At 35.9% G+C, this 24,549-nt stretch overlaps 1 protein-coding gene across 15 annotated transcripts in view; it reads right to left on the bottom strand.

Moving 5' to 3' along the window:
- The window catches only part of LOC128217307 (plasma membrane calcium-transporting ATPase 2-like), a 132,728-nt gene that overhangs the window by 74,921 nt on the left and 33,258 nt on the right, over positions 1-24,549 (bottom strand). For 13 of the 15 annotated variants that reach the window (XM_052924363.1, XM_052924378.1, XM_052924375.1 and 10 more), the window contains one exon: positions 14,861-14,908. The gene's annotated coding sequence lies outside the window, so the exon portion shown is untranslated. Of the gene's footprint in view, positions 1-3,682; positions 4,033-4,273; positions 4,305-14,860; positions 14,909-24,549 lie in introns of those variants that run through there. The other 2 variants (XM_052924372.1, XM_052924362.1) reach the window with 2 other exon arrangements.

Genomic DNA, 24,549 nt, shown 5'->3' on the forward strand with positions numbered 1-24,549 from the left:
GGATGATGAAGGGCTTCAGAGATCAGAGATAGCTGATTACTTTGGAAATGGACATTAATATTTCACAATGGTTAGAATAACTTAAGAGGCCAAATGAGTCCTTTTCATACCCTCATCCACTAATGGGAAAATATCAATAGTAACAAATGGCAGACAAGTACCAGTACAGCTTAGAGTTGACCAGAGCTAGAATGTAACATCAGAACACTGGAACATAGCCTCTCAAAATGTTAAAAATCTAATTCCAACAACACTTAACCCAAGAAAGAACATATTATAAGCCTGAAGAGAAATCTCATTGAAACTTCTAAAAACATCCAAAGTAAAAATGACAGATGGTAACATATTTATGACAAAAAGGCAGTAAAGGGCAAGAGAAGGCAAATGTGTGACAGCATTGAATCAACCTACAGGACATAACCATCATTAAAGTAAGAATAATTTTAGTTTATAACAATTAATCTGCAGAGTAAGCTTTTTCCCTAAGCGTGCTTCATGCCTTCAACATTAATGACACTGGGAGACACATTGCCTGTATTTTATGTTCATGTAGAAATACGTCATTATATGCAATAATTTTATAGGCAGTTATAAAAATCCAAAATAACAATGCAGCTACTGTGTTTAAAATTTTGGTAAAAAACAAAATTAGCAACATAGATGGCAGAGATGGTGTTGATGCTGTATAATAAGCAACATGGATGGTGTATGCCATATTGGTCATGCCATATCATTGCAAGTAATGTTGTTACTGCTTAACATAGACGTCCTCAGCCGAGTGCCCATCTGTCACTGGGTGTTTCGCCCCTTATCTCGGTGCACCCTCTAGATGGAGGGGCAGGTAGAGGTGATCCGTCACTACCTTGTCTATGTTGGCTTCCAAGTCAGTTCACTGCATTGTAGCCAGAGAAAACTGGACGTCCTCTCTGCAGCTCTCCTAAGAGCATCGACGGCAGCCTTTCTCACTCATCCCATGATGCCCACAGCTCCCAGCATTTTCCACCCTGACTGTGATGGAAATCCTCTACATCCAATTTCCACTGGGAAGATCCAGGTCTTCCAACCCCTCTCTCCACAAGTGTTGATCTGGCCAAAGAGTGGAATGGGCCACTTCCTCTGGAAACTTTTTCCCCAGGAAAAATATCCCAGTTTTGAGATTCTTGTAGGATGCAGCTACATGTTGTTGTTGTTATCGGCTTCTTCTCCCCTTGTCTGACAAAGCTGACTAACTGTGGGCTTGTCTGTATCAAGGGTCTCTCTTTCCTCCTCTCATTTTCTAAGACGTTTGCCATCTCTCTTAGAACCTGGTCATGCCACCAAGTATACCGCCTTTGCACCAAGGCTGTTGAGCAAGAAGATATGCCCCAGCTATCCGAAAATTTTCACACAAGTAATAAGCAGCATGGATGGTATAAGGCATATTGGTCATGTCATATCATTGCCAGTAATAAGCAGCGTGGATGGTATAAGGCATATTGGTGATGCCAATCATTGCCAGTAATAAGCAGCATGGATGGTATAAGGCATATTGGTCATGTCATATCATTGCCAGTAATAAGCAGCATGGATGGTATAAGGCATATTGGTGATGCCAATCATTGCCAGTAATAAGCAGCATGGATGGTATAAGGCATATTGGTGATGCTGTTTCATTCCCAGTAATAAGCAGCGTGGATTGTGTAAGGCATATTGGTGATGCCAATCATTGCCAGTAATAAGAAGCATGGATGGTATAAGGCATATTTGTCATGCTGTTTCATTCCCAGTAATAAGCAGCATGGATGGTATAAGGTATTGCCAGTTATAAGCAGCGTGGATTGTGTAAGGCATATTTGTCATGCCGTTTCATTCCCAGTAATAAGCAGCATGGATGGTATAAGGCATATTGGTCATGTCGTTTCATTGCCAGTAATAAGCAGCATGGATGGTATAAGGCATATCGGTCAAGTCGTTTCATTGCCAGCAATAATTAAGCAGCATAGATGATATAAGGCATATTGGTCATGCCGTTTCTCTGCCAGCAATAATTAAGCAGCATAGATGATATAAGGCATATTGGTCATGCCGTTTCTTGCCAGCAATAATTAAGCAGCATAGATGGTATAAGGCATATTGGTCATGCCGTTTCTTGCCAGCAATAATTAAGCAGCATAGATGGTATAAGGCATATTGGTCATGCCGTTTCTTGCCAGCAATAATTAAGCAGCATAGATGGTATAAGGCATATTGGTCACACAGTTTCTTGCCAGCAATAATTAAGCAGCATAGATGGTATAAGGCATATTGGTCATGCCGTTTCTTGCCAGCAATAATTAAGCAGCATAGATGGTATAAGGCATATTGGTCATGCGGTATTATAGCCAGTAATTTGTTCCCATTCTTAGATATAAAGTTGTGCTGACTTGGCTATAAATGACCACTCATCATAACATAGATAATAACCTGACAGGTCATCGTAAATCATACTGTCATGGTTGTCACATGTTGCAATGCCTGTAGGTAAAGCGCATGCCTAATACTTGAATAACTCAAAAATTAAGATTTTTAAAAAAAAGTATGTTTATGCAAGTTAACTGACATATACAAATAATTTTTAGACCCTTAAATACTTCTTAATTACTCATAGATGAACAGAGCTTATCAGGCTAATTCAAAGCAAATCCACATTGTTTTATGTTCAAGGTGGCTAAAATGAACATTAAAACATTTCATTATCCCTGAGGTAAAACATCAGATAATTGATATCTTCCCATTAAATAAACTTGTCCCAATAGTGCAAACCTGTCAAATATTTGTGCTTCGGATCATTAAAATCAGACAGGATCGATATCTAGGTTGTAAATCTGAACTTCATTCCACACAATCATACTACCAACTTATTATTCCATTCTTTTCAATTCGCACAACTTTCCCAGGTAACAATCAATTACCACCCTATTAGCTAGGATATGTCCATATTAGAAAAAAATATTATACAGCCTGAGCAAGGAGCTTTGATGATTCAAAAATGCTTACAAAAAAGTTACAAACTTCAAAACATTGTCCTACCTGGGCAACAATAACAAATCTCGATTGACTGGCAAAAACGCCAAGAACCAATTTTTTGTTGACGTCCGCTTTTCATTATTTTTTTTATATATTTATTCCTTTTTCATCATGGAATTAAAAAGTAAGGATGTAAAACAAAACAAAAAACTACCTATCAACACTTTAACAAGTTGGTAGGGAAACAACCAACAATCTTTCAACAAATTTAAAATTTGGATTCTCACAAGTATTATTTTAAGTAGTAATTTTCTTTTAATAAAAATGCCTTAACCTATGACCAAACTGAATAAGCAAGAACAAATGGCAACCTTGACATGTAAATCATGTCACTTGAAGAAACTCAATAGACCCAGTGGGTAAACAAATATCAAGTTGCTCATAAAGATCAACTCCCCTACTTCTCCAGCAAAAACCTTCACCTTACAAAAAAAAAAAAAAAAAAAATGTTATTAAATACATGAAAACCTTTCCAATATAAAATACAAATGTTATACAGAATTAACGGGGAAGAAAATTTGTTGCACAACCCAATAATATGTTCATTCACAATTCACAAACCTGAAGTATACATTTGCAAAATAAACTTGCAATCTTAAACTTTACAGAACAAATCGAGCAAGTATTTTAAACATACCAGGTTGAGTTAAATTTATCCAAACTTTCCCAAATAATTCCAATATTCTTTCTCCAATGCTCAAAACTGTTCAACTTAATCCAAAATTCTGGTTTTACCTCCAAGTGGGAGTTACCGTACAAGAATATTACACTATTGTGAGTTTGTGTATAATACTAATTTATCAAAGCCAGGTTATCACATTGCTCTTGACGTCACAGAATGTATATATGTATAAATAATACCTGCTCAAGCATAAAATGTTCATACAGATTACATTTAATATATTCTATACGCGACCATTCATGTTATGTCCACCGAGGCTATATTTATACAGATTAACTAAATATAAATGGGTTCTGAAACAGTGTATTGTGAGCTCTTTAAAAATGAATATCGCTCTTATGAAATCAAATATCTGTATATAAATACATCAATACGCAAATAAATAACCCATGTGTGCAAAGCAAGAGCTCTTAAATTTACATAGCCAAATGTCGAAAATAATCATCAATAGTTTTTTCCTATTTTTAGATCCACTTAAACCTTAACACCGAGGAGGTATAATTTATCAATTCCAAACTACAAACAATAGTACTATTATCTACTTACTCCCTCACTCTGTTCAAATAAGTAAATGTACTAATCTATGGTCGGCAACAGTAAGTACGTAATTAACTGATCTCATATGACTATGTTTTTTACATTCATCTAAAAATGGCTCTTCAAACAACCATAAATAGAATATAAATTGCTAATCACAATAGGTCTGCGGTATTTTTGGTCTGTATTACAAAATGTCAAGAATCGTGAACACGTCATACACTTTGCAAGAGTCAAATGTCAAAAGCATTTTGTTATTATGCAATGGACTGATAGAGTGACAGCCTACGACCTGACAGAGAATAAATCATATGAAATACCTGTTAGTAATTAAAACTTTTTACCACAATAAGTAAGATTTCACAACAATTGAGTGTCAGATTTAACAGGTAAGTCAAATAATGTGCTTGTCAAAAATTATTTATTGAAATGCACATATTATCATTGACAACCAGTCAAAAAGGTGAACACTAATAGTAACATAGAATTAATATGCACAAACCTTCTAAAAAAATTCTCAAAAATTACACACAAAAACATGTTCTATAGAAATATTTAACTGAAAATGAAATAAAAGGAAATATAATAGAACATACTTTTTTTAAGAAAAAAGTTTTAATTTTTAGAAAAAGATGTAACTTTAAAAAGCCAATCTTGACCAAATTTTTAAAACTTAACAAGCATTTTGCTACATTGTATTGATTTTAACAAATATGATATATTTTACACAGTGCAAATACATAGTTGTGTACGAGACAATATAGAGAATAATAAGTGTATATAACACTAGAACAAACTTTATCATATGCCTAAAAAGGATATAATATGACAGTCAACTGTATTTTTTTTTTTAAAGAGCACCAAATTGTATTTGAATATACATGATGTTGTTGAAATTGTGCCCAAGTCCCGTACCTGTCAACATTTGATTTCGACATGAGGGAAGGCTAAAATTTCAGAGGAGTGAAAAGTATTAAATTCATATTCTCACTGTTTGAAACAGTGAAATATCATTTTTTATTCCACTGAAAAATCTCTTTGAACCACTGTAAAGCATTAATATAAAAATATCGGATACAACTCTATTACCTTCAGGGGCACAAAATAATCCACATTATACATTACACATATTATAAATTCATGTGTTTTTTAAGTTATATGTGTTACTACTAATCCACATTATGGCATCAGTAATTAAACAGCTTTATCTGTATAAATGTAAAATATTAATTCTGCAAGTAAAACTACTATTCCATTTAACACTAATTGTCCATGAAGACTAATTCATCGGGAATATCATGTATATTCTTGTATTCCCTCTGACAACGATGATCCAAAAATAGCATCGGAAGCTCCGCAGTCCGGTATCGATTGTTCAGTCATATCCCGCTCATATTTTTATCAATAGCCATAATGTCACTCACTCCCGTCTACTGTGATTTAATCAATACCAAACAGTGGTAAAAACTAAGGCAGGATTTGTTTCCGAACAAATAATGCCTTCACACATTTTTCACTATTTTTCATATAATTAGTCTGCACCATTCAAAAACATTCATACCTAAAGCCAGTACTTGCACACCTCTGGCAGGTTCATTCTTGGAACAATCATCAAATCCAGACGGGAAGAAAAACAACATGGATACTTAATTGTCACAAGACCAGCTTTGTATAGATTGAATTTTGGGCAAGCTTCACACGCACTTTACTGAATGAAAGCCATGCTGGGCCTGCGATGACCTCTGTCGCAAAATAAAAATACTATCATAATGCTTAGTTGCATTTTTTCTGGCAAATTTTGAGCCAAAAAGAATTTTGACCCTTTTAATTTGTTTGTGTGGAAGGCCAATGTTTGCATTATAAGGAACAAACCTGATCTAAGTCAAATTTTACATACATGTCTGTATTGTGATTTCTAAGGAAAAATTATCATTCCGAAATTAAGTCAAAATAACTCATTTACCATGCAAGCAAAAAACACTTGACACCCTTCATAACAAAGTGGTGAATAACGACATTTATATTATGATCACAGATTATTTCAGGATCTTTTTATATGTTTTTATTGTGTTTACTGCTCATTAAGTCCAGTTCTAACCTTCAAAAAATGAAAATTTGGCATTTGAAAACAGGCATGAAGATGGGCAACAGAAAACCATGAGAAGCTTTGGTCTTCATGTGTATTCAGGTGCCTATGGCAGAGTGACATAATTACACATAACAGACAAGCAGACAGATGGACTTATAGACAAAGTAAAAGTGGACCAACAAATGGACTGAAAATACAACAACTAAAAGACAGATCAGAAGATGGACTGAATGGCAAACTAAAAGACAGACCAACAGGTGGACTGAAAGACAGACTAGAACACAGACTAGTAGACAGACAGACAGATGGACTGAAAGACATACTGAAAGACAGACTAGAAGATAGACCGACAGATGGACTGAAAGACAGACTAGAAGATAGACAAACAGATGGACTGAAATACAGACTAGAAGACAGACCGACTGATGGACTGAAAGGCAGACTAGAAGATAAACAAACAGATGGACTAAAAGACAGACTAGAAGACAGACTAGAAAATAGACAGACAGATGGACTGAAAGGCAGACTAGAAGACAGACTAGAAAATAGACAGACAGATGGACTGAAAGACAGACTAGAAGACAGACTAGAAAATAGACAGACAGATGGACTGAAAGACAGACTTGAAGACCGACTAGAAAATAGACAGAGGCAGATGGACTGAAAGACAGACTAGAAGACAGACTAGAAAATAGACAGACAGATGGACTGAAAGGCAGACTAGAAGACAGACTAGAAAATAGACAGACAGATGGACTGAAAGACAGACTAGAAGACAGACTAGAAAATAGACAGACAGATGGACTGAAAGACAGACTAGAAGACAGACTAGAAAATAGACAGACAGATGGACTGAAAGACAGACTAGAAGACAGACTAGAAAATAGACAGACAGATGGACTGAAAGGCAGACTAGAAGATAAACAAACAGATGGACTAAAAGACAGACTAGAAGACAGACTAGAAAATAGACAGACTGATGGACTGAAAGGCAGACTAGAAGATAAACAAACAGATGGACTAAAAGACAGACTAGAAAATAGACAGACTGATGGACTGAAAGGCAGACTAGAAGATAAACAAACAGATGGACTAAAAGACAGACTAGAAGACAGACTAGAAAATAGACAGACTGATGGACTGAAAGGCAGACTAGAAGATAAACAAACAGATGGACTAAAAGACAGACTAGAAGACAGACTGACTGATGGACTGAACGACAGACTAGAAGATAGACACACGGACAGATGGACTGAAAAAAGACTAGAAGAATGAGAGACGGATGGACTGAAAGACAGACTAGAAGACAGACAGGCAGACAGATAGACTGAACAACATACTGAAAGAAAAACTAGAAGATAGACAGACAGATGGACTGAAAGACAGGCTGAAAGACAGACTAGAAGATAGACAGACAGGTGGACTGAAAGACAGACTAGAAGATAGACAGACAGATAGACAGACAGATGGACTGAATGAAAGACAGACTTAAAGACAGACAGACAAATGAACTGAAAGACAGACTAATAGATAGACAGACAGATGGACTGAAAAGCAGACTAAAAGACAGGCAGACAGATGGACTGAAAGACAGACTGACTGAAAGACAGACTAGAAGACAGGCAGACAGATTAATAGATAGACAGACAGATGGACTGAAAGACAGACTAGAAGACAGACAGATGGACTGAACGACAGACTAGAAGACAGACATACAGATAGACAGACAGACAGATGGGCTGAAAGACAGACTTATAGATAGACAGACAGATGGACTGAAAGACAGACTTGAAGACAGACAGATGGACTGAAAGACAGACTAATAGATAGACAGACAGATGGACTGAAAGACAGACTAAAAGATAGACAGACAGACAGATGGACTGAAAGACAGACTAGAAGATAAACAGACAGATGGACTAAAAGGCAGACTAGAAGACAGGCAGACAGATGCACTGAAAGACAGACTAGAAGACAGACAGACAGATGGACTGAAAGACAGACTAGAAGACAGACATTCAGATAGACTGAAAGACAGACTAGAAGACAGACAGACAGATGGACTGAAAGACAGACTAGAAGATAAACAGACAGATGGACTAAAGGACATACTAGAAGACAGACATACAAAAAGACTGAAAGACAGACTAATAGATAGACAGACAGATGGGCTGAAAGACAGACTTATAAATACACAGACAAATGGACTGAAAGACAGACTAGAATACAGACAGATGGACTGAAAGACAGACTAATAGATAGACAGACAGATGGACGGAAAGATAGACTGAAAGACAGACTAGAAGATAAACAGACATATGGACTAAAATACAGGCTAGAAGATAGACAGACAAATGGACTGAGAGACAGACTAATAGATAGACAGACAGATGGGCTGAAAGACAGACTTATAAATACACAGACAAATGGACTGAAAGACAGACTAGAATACAGACAGATGGACTGAAAGACAGACTAATAGATAGACAGACAGATGGACGGAAAGATAGACTGAAAGACAGACTAGAAGATAAACAGACATATGGACTAAAATACAGGCTAGAAGATAGACAGACAAATGGACTGAGAGACAGACTAGAAGATAGACAGACAGATTTACTGAAAGACAGACCGATAGATGGACTGAAAAAATGACTAGAAGAAAGAGACAGATGGACTGAAAGACAGACTAGAAGATAGACAGACTAATTCACAAATGCTGCTCAATAATGATAATTGTAAGAGGTCTTCTTAGTATTAAAAAATAATATATATATATAAAAATGTAATTTTACCCCATCCTCAATCAGCAAGCTGGTGTACAACAGTGAAAGATTGTACAATATTTCTAAGAAGTGCAAAATTTAATTGACACTTTTGTTAATGTATAAGTTGCTCTTGCAAGTAAATCAATTTCAGGACAAACATCAGGTCTTATGTTTTTAACAAAAACATCAAAATCCACTCTGAGGCAAACCAATCAGACCAATCATTACATTTATAAAAAAAACAAACAAACAAAATGAAAACACTAACCCAGGTCTGTTTAACAGTAAATTTAATCAAGGGAGATAACCATTTAACATGGTTCATACAGACTTGTCATCATCAAATTCCAGGACTTTTCCAGGACATAAAATATTTTTTCCAGGAGTGTATACCGTGTTCGATATAAAGGTGCTAGTGTTGGTTACTTACCCTGCCTAACATTGTTTAAGAGCTGCAAGCTTACTATCACTTGTACAATGAAGTGATCTTTGATGAAACATTGTTATTTTGATCCCTCCACATGTTATTTACATGCTTATCTCCCTTCGCATGCGATTTCAGTGCAGCTTCTCCCATATTTGATATGTCAAACAGTTTATCGCAAACAATACAAAGCGCTTTTGTCTTGTCGGCCTTAAATGGACGAAGCCATCGTCTATAGTTTTCATTCGCCTCCCAGTCACTTCTAAACACACATTTTCCTCGCGAAGACATTTTTATCGGATTATCGGAAGTAAACAACTGGAAACATGCTGTTCTGCGCGTGGCACTATAAAGGCAGTGTTAAAAAACAGGTTAAAGACCGGGAAATCACGGCGCTTTTTACGGCGTCTATTTCGTCGATGAAATTTGACTTACGATGGTCAGCAATGTAAATATTCATGATTATTTTGAATAGACAGTGTTTGTCCGACCAATTTCAAGGAGAATTATAAATTTTCATGGGAAATTTTTATTATTCCAGGACATTTCAAGGATATTTCTGACAATGTCATTTTCAAGGAGTTTTCCAGGACTGATGCCGAATTCAAGGAGTTTTCCAGGACTTTTCCTATCCTGTGCGGACCTTGTTTAATCACTTTTGCCAGAGTGACAAGAATTGCTAAGCATAAACATGCCCACAATGTTATAAATTTGAATTACAGCAAACGTAAACATTTTTGGACTTAGAAATACTATAATGACACTGAGACGGTCACTTAACTTCCACTTTTTTCTCCTTGAAAATCTGGGTGATACCAGAATTTTTGTTTAACCTCGCTCTTTGCTAAAAGATAAAAGAGTTAATACCTTCCAGCAAAGGCATAAACATGCATCCAGACATTAAATGCTATAAGCAAACACCACCCACAAGTTTTATATTCACTTTCTCGTTAACCTTAATTGAATTGGGTTTAATTATTTAACAACTAATCTGATGAAGCATGGATAAAAAAAACTGTTGACTGTGCCTATTTTATCTATAAAATCAACAAGATTGATCAAGTAAATTGACAGTAATTAATTATCTATTATGCAACCAAAGAAAGCCATTTTTGCACTTTTTCAAAATATCAAAAAAGAGAACCTGTCCCTGTTAATATAAAAAAAAGTTTCCAGTCTCCAAAAAGCGATACAACTGCTTGTAAGCTTACACAGAACAGAATAGATATTAACACATGTATGCTGTAGATATTTTTTTCCAAACATTTTACATGTTTGCAAAATTTCAAATGAATTCTTTTAATTGGATTATACTCCAAATTTCAGGAACAGAGTTCAGAACTTATGAGAGTATATTTGGTTGTAATCTTCTTATATACATAATAAATATAGTGTTTTTAATGCCTTACCAATTAAATGATCTTGGTTTGAAGCAAAAAAAATGTATAATATTAATTAATATTATAATATAGTGTATTAACTGATAAACCAAAAGTATTATTTCAATATTCTGAAAGTCTATAAAGATGCTACTGAACTTCATCAGGTGTCTTTCTCACAATAGCCATTATGTCAACAAATAACAACAATATAAGAACAGTACCAATTGCTCAATTGCTAAGCCTTTTTAAACTGGGGCAAATTTATCCACTCCTTATCAAAGTCCTAACCATTTTTGTTGAAATTGTAAAAATATGGCATTAAATGGCATGCAGGGGAAAATGTTGACGTAAGAACCAGTATTTTTTAGGTTTAACTATTACATCATGATAGCTGTAAAATAGTATGATTTAATTATGTTGAAACCCCATAATTTACTAAACATAACTTACAAACATTTAATGAATCTATGCTCTAGAAATCCCTTACTTATATGAACAACCTCTGCATAATCCCAAAACACACTGTCAATGAACTAATGGGATTCAACTAACATAAAAATTGTGACTGGTGAATAAAGTTATAGTAATCCCCTATAAGAACATTTTCAAAGAAATTAAATTATCAAGTTCATGATGCTAAGAAAAAGTTCATGACCACTATCATAAAAACATAATCAATAGGTAATCCCTTATGATATTTTTCAACGAAATACAAATCCTATGTTTGCTTAAACTTTCTTAACTTAAGCGTCATGAATGGCTTTCATTTCAAAATAGAAATTCAAAATTGTAACACCTACGTGATTTTAATATGACCACCTTTAAAGGGAAAATATTGTAAATACAAGATAAACAATATTCAGAAACAATTATAAGCAAATCTGCTAAATGATGCTACATATCACAACAAATAATCATCAAATAAATTAAATTACAAACTAAAATGCAATAAATTAGAATCTTAGGCTAAGGTAAAAACCATCCTCTACCTTATTGCAATTTTAATGTGCTGAGAGTTTGTAATTCCATTAAGAGAAATATCTATAACAATAAAACACAGACCACATAAATCCTGGAAGCTTTCAGGACAATGCTCCTGAGCTGACGTTTTATATTGAAATCCTTTCAACTTAGCAACAAAAACCCTTCAAGTAATATGTAAACTAGAAATGTCACATTATGCAACAAAACAATGTTTTTAATATGGGTAATCAGAAATTATAGCCAATTAACTTAAAGAAACATTGACCTTGACCCCATGCACTCAACAGCAATCCCAAGCTAACTCGTCACATAAGCTCTTCAGATAAGCTACCTACACACCATCAACAAACCATCTTTCATAATTATCCATCAACTCTAACTAAAGTAATTTGGGGGAAACCATTTTTCTATTTTTAGATAGTGACCTTGACCATGACCCCATCCCCATAAAAAGCAATCCAACACTAGCTCTTCACATAAGCTTCTGACACACGAAATAACATACTATCCATCAACTATAAACAAGAAACACCGCAATGCGACGAAACCAGGTTTTTAATGATTGACAGAAGAACTTCAGCCTGTGTCTGTTTTTCTATTTTTAGAAACAGTGACATTGAACCTAGGGACCCCAAATGCAATCCATTGAAAGGTATCCATAAACTCTTCCTTTATACCAAGTTGTGTCAGGATATGTCAACCCTAACTTAAGTTATACAGTTTCAACCATTTTTCTATTTTTAGTAACAGTGACCTTGACCTTGAATCTAGGGACCCCAAAACGCAATCCCATGAAAGGTATCCATAAACTCTTCCTATAGACCAAGTTTGGTCAAGATATGTAGACCCTGACTAAAATTATTCAGTTTGAACCATTTTCCTATTTTTAGTAACAGTGACCTTGACCATAGGGACCCCAAATGCAATCCCATGAAAGGTATCCATAAACTCTTCCTATAGACCAAGTTTGGTCAAGATATCTCATCCCTAACTAAAGTTATTCAGTTTCAACCGTTTTTCTATTTTTAGTAACAATGACCTTGACCTTGACCCTAGGGACCCCAAACGCAATCCCATGAAAGGTATCTATAAACTCTTCCTGTACACAAAGTTTAGTCAAGATATGTCTTCCCGAACTAAAGTAATTTAGTTTCAACTGTTTTTCTATTTTAAGTAACAGTGACCTTGACCTTGAACCTAGGGACCCCAATTGCAATCCCATGAAAGGATCCATAAACTCTTCCTGTACACCAAGTTTGGTCAAGATATGTCAACCCTAACTAAAGTTATTCAGTTTCAACCGTTTTTCTATTTTTAGTAACAGTGACCTTGACCTTGACCCTAGGGACCCCAAACGCAATCCCATGAAAGGTATCTATAAACTCTTCCTGTACACAAAGTTTAGTCAAGATATGTCTTCCCGAACTAAAGTAATTTAGTTTCAACTGTTTTTCTATTTTAAGTAACAGTGACCTTGACCTTGAACCTAGGGACCCCAATTGCAATCCCATGAAAGGATCCATAAACTCTTCCTGTACACCAAGTTTGGTCAAGATATGTCAACCCTAACTAAAGTTATTCAGTTTCAACCGTTTTTCTATTTTTAGTAACAGTGACCTTGACCTTGACCCTAGGGACCCCAAACGCAATCCATTGAAAGGTATCTATAAACTCTTCCTGTACACCAAGTTTAGTCAAGATATGTCATCCCGAACTAAAGTAATTTAGTTTCAACTGTTTTTCTATTTTAAGTAACAGTGACCTTGACCTTGAACCTAGGGATACCAATTGCAATCCCATGAAAGGATCCATAAACTCTTCCTATTGACCAAGTTTGGTCAAGATATGTCAACCCTAACTAAAGTTATTCAGTTTCAACCGTTTTTCTATTTTTAGTAACAGTGACCTTGACCCTAGGGACCCTAAATGCAATTCCATGAAAGGTCTCCATAAACTCTTCCTATTGACCAAGTTTAGTCAAGATATGTCATCCCTCACCGTTTTTCTATTTTTAGTAACAGTGACCTTGAACCTAGAACCTAGGGACCCCAATTGCAATCCAATGAAAGGTTTCTATAAACTTCCTGTACACCAAGTTTAGTCAAGATATGTCATCCCTAACTAAAGTTATTCAGTTTCAACCGTTTTTCTATTTTTAGTAACAGTGACCTTGACCTTGACCCTAGGGACCCCAAACGCAATCCCATGAAAGGTACCCATAAACTCTTTCTATAGACCAAGTTTGGTCAAGATATGTCAACCCTTGCTTAAGTTATTCAGTTTCATAGGTGAGTTTGACGCCGCCCGCCTGCCCGCCCGAACAACGACGTTCGCCATTCTCATAACCAGGTTTCACTATGTGAAAACCTGGTTAATGAAGTTGTTAGACGAAAACCATTTTTCTATTTTTAGATACAGTGACCTTGACCATGACCCCATCCCCATAAAAAGCAATCCAACACTAGCTCTTCACATAAGCTTCTGACACACCAAATAACAAACTATCCATCAACTATAAATAAAGTTGTTAGACGAAAACCATTTTTCTATTTTTTTGTAACAGCGACCTTGACCCCACCCCACATAAGCAAGCCTAAGCTAGCTCTATAAATAAGCTAAGAATATCTATACACCAACTTTCATCACTATCCATCAATTCTTACATTAATTATTGTTCAAAAACCACATTTAGTATCAATGACCTTGTTCCCACCACCCTCAAAACCTATTCAAATAAGCTTCCTACACACCAAATTTCATTACAATTTATCCATCAATGCAAGCTAAAGTTATTGGACAGACACCAATCTTTGACGAACATATCCCTAACCGCCCAACAACATCCCCATTCTAATAACCTAAGTTTTCTTTGAAAATATTTTTAAAAAAATACCGATACCAAAATTGATAATTTTTACATTACAATTTTCCCAAAAGGTAAAACCTTACCTTTTATGGTGAGTGAAGGCTAGTCCATATTTCCCCACAAAAAGGAACCTGAAATGACAAGTTAAATGTTTCTATTCAACAATGTTGGGGTAGCTATTCCTGCAATTGTAACAGTACTACAATACGCAAATATTTATCTTTGCCTTTTCATAATAACAAAATCATTGTATATAAACAATCATTTGCATCAACATTTGGAACCACAGTAAAACTGCGATCGCTCGACTAGACCAGAGTCCGAGCTTAAACCTCGAAGGAACCAATGTTTCAAACTTTTGAAGTTTTAGTTTCCTTGTCTGTTATGAATTTTCTTTCAGTGTATTTTAAGATTGATGTCGTCAAAACAAATGTTTACTTGGATAACTATTATGTATTGATTTGTGGAAATCGCTCAAATGTTCAAAGGCTCTTCGTATACTTTATGTAAACGAAAAAACAATAAATGAATAAATAGCCAAGTTTATTTTTACAAAAAGCACATTTTCTAAACAAGTAATATTATATCATAGTTATCTTCTCTAATACCCTTCTAAACTTATAGTGGTCATGCATAAACATTGATAAACGTTTTTCCACACCTTATCAAATTTCTTTTCAACTGTCATTGCAATTCTGAAAACTTTCGAAAATTTAAACACCTAGCAATTGTTTGTTTATTTTGGAACGTTCCTGAACAAGTGTGAAATAATGACCTCGAAGGTTTTATGCATGCTTTGTGTATTAGGGACAGGCCATTGTGCTCAACTCCTCAACTTAAGGTTTCGATGCAGCGTTGGTATACTTTATATGAAAATAGATTGAAAAATGTTTGGGACTAAGCTTCGACCTTGAGGGACCGCCAGTTCTCAAACGACCGCTTTGTTTCTATCAGAGTTATGGTGGTTCATTAAAGACCACATGTTCTGTTTCTAGAGTGTCTGGGTAGTGGTGGTGCGTATCAGAGGTTTGTTGGTTCATTACAAACCACATGTTCTGTTTCTAGAATGTCTGGGTAGTGGTGCTTATCAGAGGTATGTTGTTTCATTTCAGACCAGTTGTTCTGTTTTTAGAGTATCTGGGTAGTGGTGCGTATGTTGTTTCTTTTCAGACAACATGTTCTGTTTCTAGAATGTCTGGGTAGTGGTGCGTATCAGAAGTATGTTGGTTCATTTCAGACCGGTTGTTCTGTTTCTAGAGTGTCTGGGTAGTGATGCATATCAGAGGTATGTAGTTTCATTTCAGACCACATGTTCTGTTTCTAGAATGTCTGGGTAGTGGTGCATATCAGATGTATGTAGTTTCATTTCAGACCGGTTGTTCTGTTTCTAGAGTGTCTGGGTAGTGGTGAGTATCAGAGGTATGTTGGTTCATTTCAGACCACATGTTCTGTTTCTAGAATGTCTGGGTAGTGGTGCGTATCAGAGGTATGTAGTTTCATTTCAGACCACATGTTCTGTGTCTAGAATGTCTGGGTAGTGGTGCATATCAGAGGTATGTAGTTTCATTTTAAACCACATGTTTTGTTTCTAGAATGTCTGGGTAGTGGTGCGTATCAGAGGTATGTAGTTTCATTTCAGACCACATGTTCTGTTTCTAGAATGTCTGGGTAGTGGTGCATATCAGAGGTATGTAGTTTCATTTCAGAACACATGTTCTGTTTCTAGAATGTCTGGGTAGTGGTGTGTATCAGAGGTATGTTGTTTCATTTCAGAACAACCGTTCTGTTTCTAGAGTGTCTGGGTAGTGGTGCATATCAGAGGTATGTAGTTTCATTTCAGACCACATGTTCTGTTTCTAGAATATCTGGGTAGTGATGCATATCAGATTTATGTAGTTTCATTTAAGAACACATGTTCTGTTTCTAGAATGTCTGGGTAGTGGTGCTTATCAGAGGTATGTATTTTCATTTCAGACTGGTTATTCTGTTTCTAGAGTGTCTGGGTAGTGGTGTGTATTAGAGTGATGGGGGTTCATTTCAGACCAGTTGTTCTGTTTCTAGAGTGTCTGGGTAGTGGTGCATATCAGAGGTATGTAGTTTCATTTCAGACCACATGTTCTGTTTCTAGAGTGTCTGGGTAGTGATGCATATCAGAGGTATGTAGTTTCATTTCAGACCGGTTGTTCTGTTTTTAGAATGTCTGGGTAGTGGTGCTTATCAAAGGTATATAGTTTCATTTCAGACTGGTTGTTCTGTTTCTAGAGTGTCTGGGTAGTGGTACGTATCAGAGTGATGGGGGTTCATTTCAGACCAGTTGTTCTGTTTCTAGAGTGTCTGGGTAGTGGTGCATATCAGAGGTATGTAGTTTCATTTCAGACCACATGTTCTGTTTCTAGAGTGTCTGGGTAGTGGTGCATATCAGAGGTATGTAGTTTCATTTCAGACCACATGTTCTGTTTCTAGTGTCTGGGTAGTGGTGCATATCAGAGGTATGTAGTTTCATTTCAGACCGGTTGTTCTGTTTCTAAAGTGTCTGGGTAGTGATGCATATCAGATGTATGTAGTTACATTTCAGACCAGTTGTTCTGTTTCAAGAGTGTCTGGGTAGTGGTGCATATCAGAGGTATGTAGTTTCATTTCAGACCAGTAGTTCTGTTTCTAGAGTGTCTCGGTAGTGGTGTGTATCAGAGGTATGTAGGTTCATTTCAGACCAGTTGTTCTGTTTCTAGAGTGTCTGGGTAGTGGTGCATATCAGAGGTATGTAGTTTCATTTCAGACCGGTTGTTCTGTTTCTTGAATGTCTGGGTAGTGGTGCATTTCAGAGGTATGTAGTTTCATTTAAGAACACATGTTCTGTTTCTAGAATGTCTGGGTAGTGGTGCGTATCAGAGGTATGTAGTTTCATTTCAGACCGGTTGTTCTGTTTCTAGAGTGTCTGGGTAGTGGTGCATATCAGAGGTATGTTGTTTCATTTCAGACCAGTTGTTCTGTTTCTAGAGTGTCTGGGTAGTGGTGCATATCAGAGGTATGTAGTTTCATTTCAGACTGGTTGTTCTGTTTCTAGAGTGTCTGGGTAGTGGTGCATATCAGAGGTATGTAGTTTCATTTCAGACTAATTGTTCTGTTTCTAGAGTGTCTGGGTAGTGGTGCATATCAGAGGTATGTAGTTTCATTTCAGACCGGTTGTTCTGTTTCTAGAGTGTCTTGGTAGTGGTGCTTATCAGAGGTATGCAGTTTCATTTCAGACCAGTTGTTCTGTTTCTAGAGTGTTTGGATAGTGGTGCATATCAGAGGTATGTAGTTTCATTTCAGACCACATGTTCTGTTTCTAGTGTCTGGGTAGTGGTGCATATAAGAGGTATGTAGTTTCATTTCAGACCGGTTGTTCTGTTTCTAGAGTGTCTTGGTAGTGGTGCATATCAGAGGTATGTAGTTTCATTTCAGACCGGTTGTTCTGATTCTAGAGTGTCTGGGTAGTGGTGCATATCAGAGGTATGTAGTTTCATTTTAGACCACATGTTCTGTTTCTAGAGTGTCTGGGTAGTGGTGTGTATCAGAGGTATGTTGTTTCTTTTTTTATGACATTTTTTCATTTGATTTGAATATATCCTGATCAATTTTGAAATCAGAATCTACAATGGTCTTCCCCCACCCAATGGCTACACTATGGCCTAACCTGTATGACAAATCATACCAGCCAAACAAATAACATGCTTTTGTAGCTATAACTTTTTTGTCACAATAAAGCCATAATAGTCCTTAACAATCTAATTATATTCCAACCACAAGAAATGTCCTTCAGCTGTGCTTACAGCTGTGACTGTAATGTGCTGCAGCTGCAATCTGTTTCCTCTGCATTACACTGAGACACACTATTAATAGAAACTTCCTATAAAACCAGATTAGTGACCTTCATTGGTTTGCATTGGTTGCAAACTAATGTCCATTACATCCAATAGACACTTCGATGTCCTTAAAGTATCTTAATGAAAGACAAATTAATTTTTACTTGTGAAAATAATAGGACATGAATCACATCCATTTCGGATGTAGCAACCAGAACTGGTGTCTTTTTAGAGAGCGAGATAACATGAGCATGGTGTGGCTTAAACTCAAATCTTTTTTGGGGAGCCCTGGCAACCACCTAGATCACTAGACTATTCTCATTGTCAAAGACAAATTAAATTGGACTCAAAAGGTTGATAAAAACTCAAGCACAACTGTCTTGAATAAATTTAAACTACTGTAAAAACACAGTGTACACATTACACTGCTGTCTGTTAAAAGGAAGTCTATAATCATATTTACCATTGTCATTACTACTCTGCAATACAGTTTTAAGGGGTAACAAAATAAAATAATCGTTGGCCTGGAAATAACCAAACGCATAACCCAATCTCTTTGTATCTTTCATTTCATCATCATATTGAAAATACAAAAAAAAAATCATATTGAAAATACAAAAAAAAAATGCTTTAAAATGAATTGTTCTTAATTAATCTCCCTCAGTCATCACAAGCTGCACCATTTAATGTACATGGTCTCATCATGAAGTAGTTGTATTAGAAACAAGGCTTTCCCCTCTCAATCATACATCTGTGGTACACCTCTCAGCTCTGTGGAATTATTCTTGTTTATATTATGTTTCCATGGAAACCATAGGTATCTTTTTAGAGAAAGGTCTTCTAGTAACTGTGTGGAACCACTACCTGATTTTCTCTCTCATAAGTCATTTTACTTTTAGCGAAGAGAGCATTTTTCTTTATGTTAATATCACAATACAGAAGCAGTATTGGACAAATAAACTGTTATGAAAGCAGGGGAAATGAAGGGAAGGGACAAGGGACTTCACTTTGAAGACATCTACTTCCTTTTGCAATATACAGAGTTATGTCCCTTGACAATGATTTCATGAAAACCAAAATTCAAAAAATGGGCAGATATCTTGATAAAACAACACTGCAAAGAAAACTATAAAAGACATTTTAAGAACCATTTAATTATATTTCTTGCTTAATCAATAAAACTGCCTTTATTCTGTAAAATATTTGCCTCTGAAAAAGGTTACGAGAACCAAAAATGAAATTTTCCCTGGAAAATTAGCTGGCGGTTCTAAATCAATCAATGAAACGGTCTTTATGTGTTTTCTGGTTCACAGGAATGACTAGATTTCTCAATTTACTTGACTTTTATAGGCACTTTTTACTTACAGCCATCTCTGGAACTAGAATTAATTTCCGAGCACATTGCCTCTTAGCCCACCTTGATTCAATGAAGCCAACCATTATCCGACTGTTACAGTCCCAATCTACAAGACCTTAGTCTCTACATTATGCCATAGGCAAGAATGCCAGGTAAATGTATCAATTAATTAATAAGGTAAAACAAGAGCAGTCACAGACAGCTATATCCCCCGCCTCATGGGGGCATTTTTTGTAACGAAAGCCAATCAATGGTAAGGGTAGTTTCTCAGGAACATAAGAAATGCGTAAATTTAAGAAAGGGCAATAACTCTTTCAAAAAAGGTCAAATTGCAAAAAGCCTGACCATATGCGCTGCGTCACTATATAGTCATCAATCTGAGAAAGTTTGGTAGAAATTGCATGAAAAATGTAAGAGGAGTTGCGAAAAAAACAATTTTAAATGTAAAATAAACAAAGGGCTATAACTCTTTCAAAAATGGTTGAATCGCAAAAGCCGGACAATTTGCCCTGCGTCACTACATTGTCATCAATCTGTGAAAGTTTGGTAGAAATCGCATGAAAAACGTAAGAGGAGTTGCGAAAAAAACAATTTTAAATGTAAAATAAACAAAGGGCTATAACTCTTTCAAAAATGGTCAAATCGCAAAAGCCCGACAATATGCGCTGCTTCACTTTATGATCATCAATCTGTGAAAGTTTGGTAGAAATTGCATAAGAATTGTAAGAGGAGATGCAAAGAAATGAATGTCGGACGGAGGCACACACTCACACACACACACACACACGCACGCACACACGCAGGGAATCGCGCCTTCCATTACTATATCCCCTCGCTTTTTCAAAGCGGGGGAATATAACAAAAGCACCTCAAGGGGATACCAAGCTAATCTGTTGTTGTTTTTGAAGTGGAAAGAGGCAAAACTCCACATTCAAAGCAAGAGTTATGGGCCTTGCTACACATGTGCACATTGTCGCTGGCAACATGTATACTTTGTTTCATGTAATATCTTGAACATTTTGACTAAGGATAGAGTCACTGAACGATGAGAACACTAAGGATATAAACCCAATAATTAAGGAGGTAATTAAGATGGTTGTATAAAGTTCCAATGCAATACATCAAGAAGTTGCTGTGATATTGACTTATGCATGCTTACATGAAAAAAATAATGAAACTTTCTTCGTTGAATAATAAACGGTCATAATTTACACTTTTTGCAAAACAGAGTTATCTAACTTGAATAATTACGAAAGTTGGATAGTAGGACACACTGTCTAAAGTTTCATAATTTGCATTATATTAAAAAAAGAGTTATCTAACTTGATAAATGATAAGTAGGTTGGATGGTTGAGTACCATTGTATAAAGTTTCAATGCAATACATCACGAAGCTTAGATATTAACCTTTGTCACAAAGCTTAGATATTAACCTTTGTATGCTTATATGTAAAACCTTAACAAAGTCGCACAATAAAGGGTCATAATTTTGCATTATATGTAAAAAAGAGATATGTTATTGATGAATTAAGTAGGTTGATTTGGTGAGTACCATTGTATATAGTCTAAATGCAATACATTAAGTAGTTGCTGACATATATAACCAGTGTGCTTACATCAATAACCTTAACCATAATTATTAAGTCAAACAATAAAAGGCCATAATTTGCATCACATATGCAAAATGAAGTTATCATACTGCATTAATGAAGTAAGTTTGATAGTTGGGAGTACATGTCTAAAGTTTCAATGCAATAAATGATGTATATGCTGAGATGGTGACTTTCAGGCACTAACATGCAAAGCCTTAACTTAAAGGTCTGACACGGACATTGCGGTTTGGTGACTTGTATAGCTCTCCATATTTAAAAAGTTGAGCTTATAAGTATCTATATGATTCAGACCAGTAAGGAGCTCAAATTTTGGTAAGACGCAATCAGAAAGGTTAGAGTTGGGGTTTTAGTTTGATTTGGCATTAAAAAAATAGTTCTAGCTTTTATTGTGACTTGATGCAAACTGGAAATACACTGGCACAAATAGAGATGCATAAATTAAGAGTGGACATTACCAGTAGTTTGGGCAAATCTGATATTGCAAGAAATTATGAGTAGGCGGAATATCATATCAAAAGTCCCCCAAGTATCACTAAAATAATGGAATCAAAATTCCCTGGGAAATATATCCATTAGATTGTCTCCAATTTTGTGACACCTTCGAAAAGTTATCCATTATACTCTTGTTTATGTCAATATTTTCCTATGGGAACTGTCAATATAATATAAAAAATGGAATCAGAATTCTGTTCCAATATTTTGACATTTGATTTAATATCCTTGAATTGCAATTTGGCATGCCAAGCATAACATATCAATATTTCTCACTTAAATTGCAATAAGAAAGACAATTTAACCATTTGAAAAAAAACACATAAGAATAGAAGAGACACCACATATAAACATAGATAATGATACAGCAGTTGAGCCACCTATTGATTTTCAACAGTGGGACCACCATTACAGTTCTGATCAAATCTGGTGGCTTTTCTCCTGTTAGGTGTATCGATCTTGAATGCCTGCCAGAGCCTTCACCAGATTCTTTCCGCGAATACTAAGTATGGGACTAATCAAATCCTTTGGCAGGGTCATGACCCTTTGGGCCCATTTGTGGCATACTTGAATTAAAAAAAGTGTCTTGTAGGATTTTCTCTCTCATATTTTTACCATATATGGCTGTCAAAGAAAATATTATAAGATTACATAGCAGAAGGTCTTAATTGTAACTTCAGTATGTGTTCCGTTAACATGAAATTCAAACACCATAAGATATTCATTATCCCCAAAACCTAATAAACTAACTGATTTGTAATACTTCATGTACAAAAGAAATGAATTATGGCAAAATAAGACACAAGATTTAGCTTCAATGTATAACCGTTCTAATGCTTATACATCATTCATAGATACAACCAGGGGCAACAATTAGATTTGTGCAAGCTAAATTTACATAATTGGGAAGACATTCCAAGGAAATAATGTCTACGGCTTTTCTCACTTAGCATACTGGCAAGATTTACTGCCTGAGGCTATTCAGTCTTGTGATTTAACTGTGTGCAATGTCAACCACACGATGACCAGAACTGTTGTCTGCATCTTGACAATTATGCACCAATTGTAAAATGCAACATCAAGTCGGCCTAAATACTGTCTGCCTACAGCAAAGGGAAAGTTTTCCCAAATTATAGTTTAAGGTAGCCTAGATGAGGAGTATTGAAGTTTTCATACAATACGTTTCAACACCGCTAATCCGAACACCGTCTATCCGAAATTATCGCTATTTCGAAATTATTTTTTGGTCCTGATTTTATGTTTAACTAGAGCTGTCACAGTAGTGACGAATACCCCCAAATGCCGCCTGGACACAGGAATGGCAAACCATTCCTTTGAAAAGAGGCCATAACTCCAAGGTTACTGCAAACTGCATCTTCTTTTATCATGCATGTACTGTTTTATTTAAATATGTTGAGTAATTTAGAAGTTACACTGCTGACAAGAAAAACTAGCCTTTCATGAGTTATCGTCCGGAAACTGTTTTTCTATTTTTAGTAACAGTGACCTTGACCTTGGCCCCAGCAGCCCCGATATCAAACTTGACCTGTATCTTCTGATGTTACACCTGTGTACCAAAAATTGTTCAAATCTGTCTAGCCTTTCATGAGTTATCGTCCGGAAACCGTTTTTCTATTTTTAGTAACCGTGACCTTGACCTTGGCCCCACCAGCCCTAATATCAAACTTGACCTGTATCTTCTAATGTTACACCTGTGTACCAAAAATTGTTCAAATCTGTAAGCCTTTCATGATTTATCATCCGGAAACCGTTTTTCTATTTTTAGTAACAGTGACCTTGACTTTGGCCCCACCAGCCCCAATATCGAACTTGAGCTGTATCTTCTGATGTTACACCTGTGTACCAAAAATTGTTCAAATCTGTCAGGCCTTTCATGAGTTATCGTCCGGAAACCGTTTTTCTATTTTTAGTAACAGTGACCTTGACCTTGGCCCCACCAGCCCCAATATCGAACTTGACCTATATCTTCTGATGTTACACCTGTGTACCAAAAATTGTTCAAATCTGTCTAGCCTTTCATGAGTTATCGTCCGGAAACCGTTTTTCTATTTTTAGTAACAACTAGACAAAGCTGTATAATTTTTGCCTATTTTAACTTATTCAGGGGCCATAATTGGAGACATGATCATGTGATTCCAACCACAATCACAGGGGCAAATGTTCTCACCATGGCTAAAAGTTTGAAAAAGATTCATTCAAAAATGACGAAGGAGTAGGACGAACAAAACTAATTTTACCCAATTTAACTCATTAAGGGGCCACAACTCCACTCAGGATCATGTGACTCCCACCAAATTCATGGAGGCAAAGGTTTACATCATGGCCATTAATATTTGAAAGTTTGAAAAAGATTTGCTCAATAGCTTCAAAGAAGAATCCTGGACAAAGCTAATTTTGCCCAATTTAACTCATTAAGGGGCCACAACTCCACTCAGGATCATGCGA

The sequence above is a fragment of the Mya arenaria genome, chromosome 14, assembly GCF_026914265.1.
Source record: "Mya arenaria isolate MELC-2E11 chromosome 14, ASM2691426v1".
Taxonomy (NCBI): Eukaryota; Metazoa; Mollusca; class Bivalvia; order Myida; family Myidae; genus Mya; species Mya arenaria.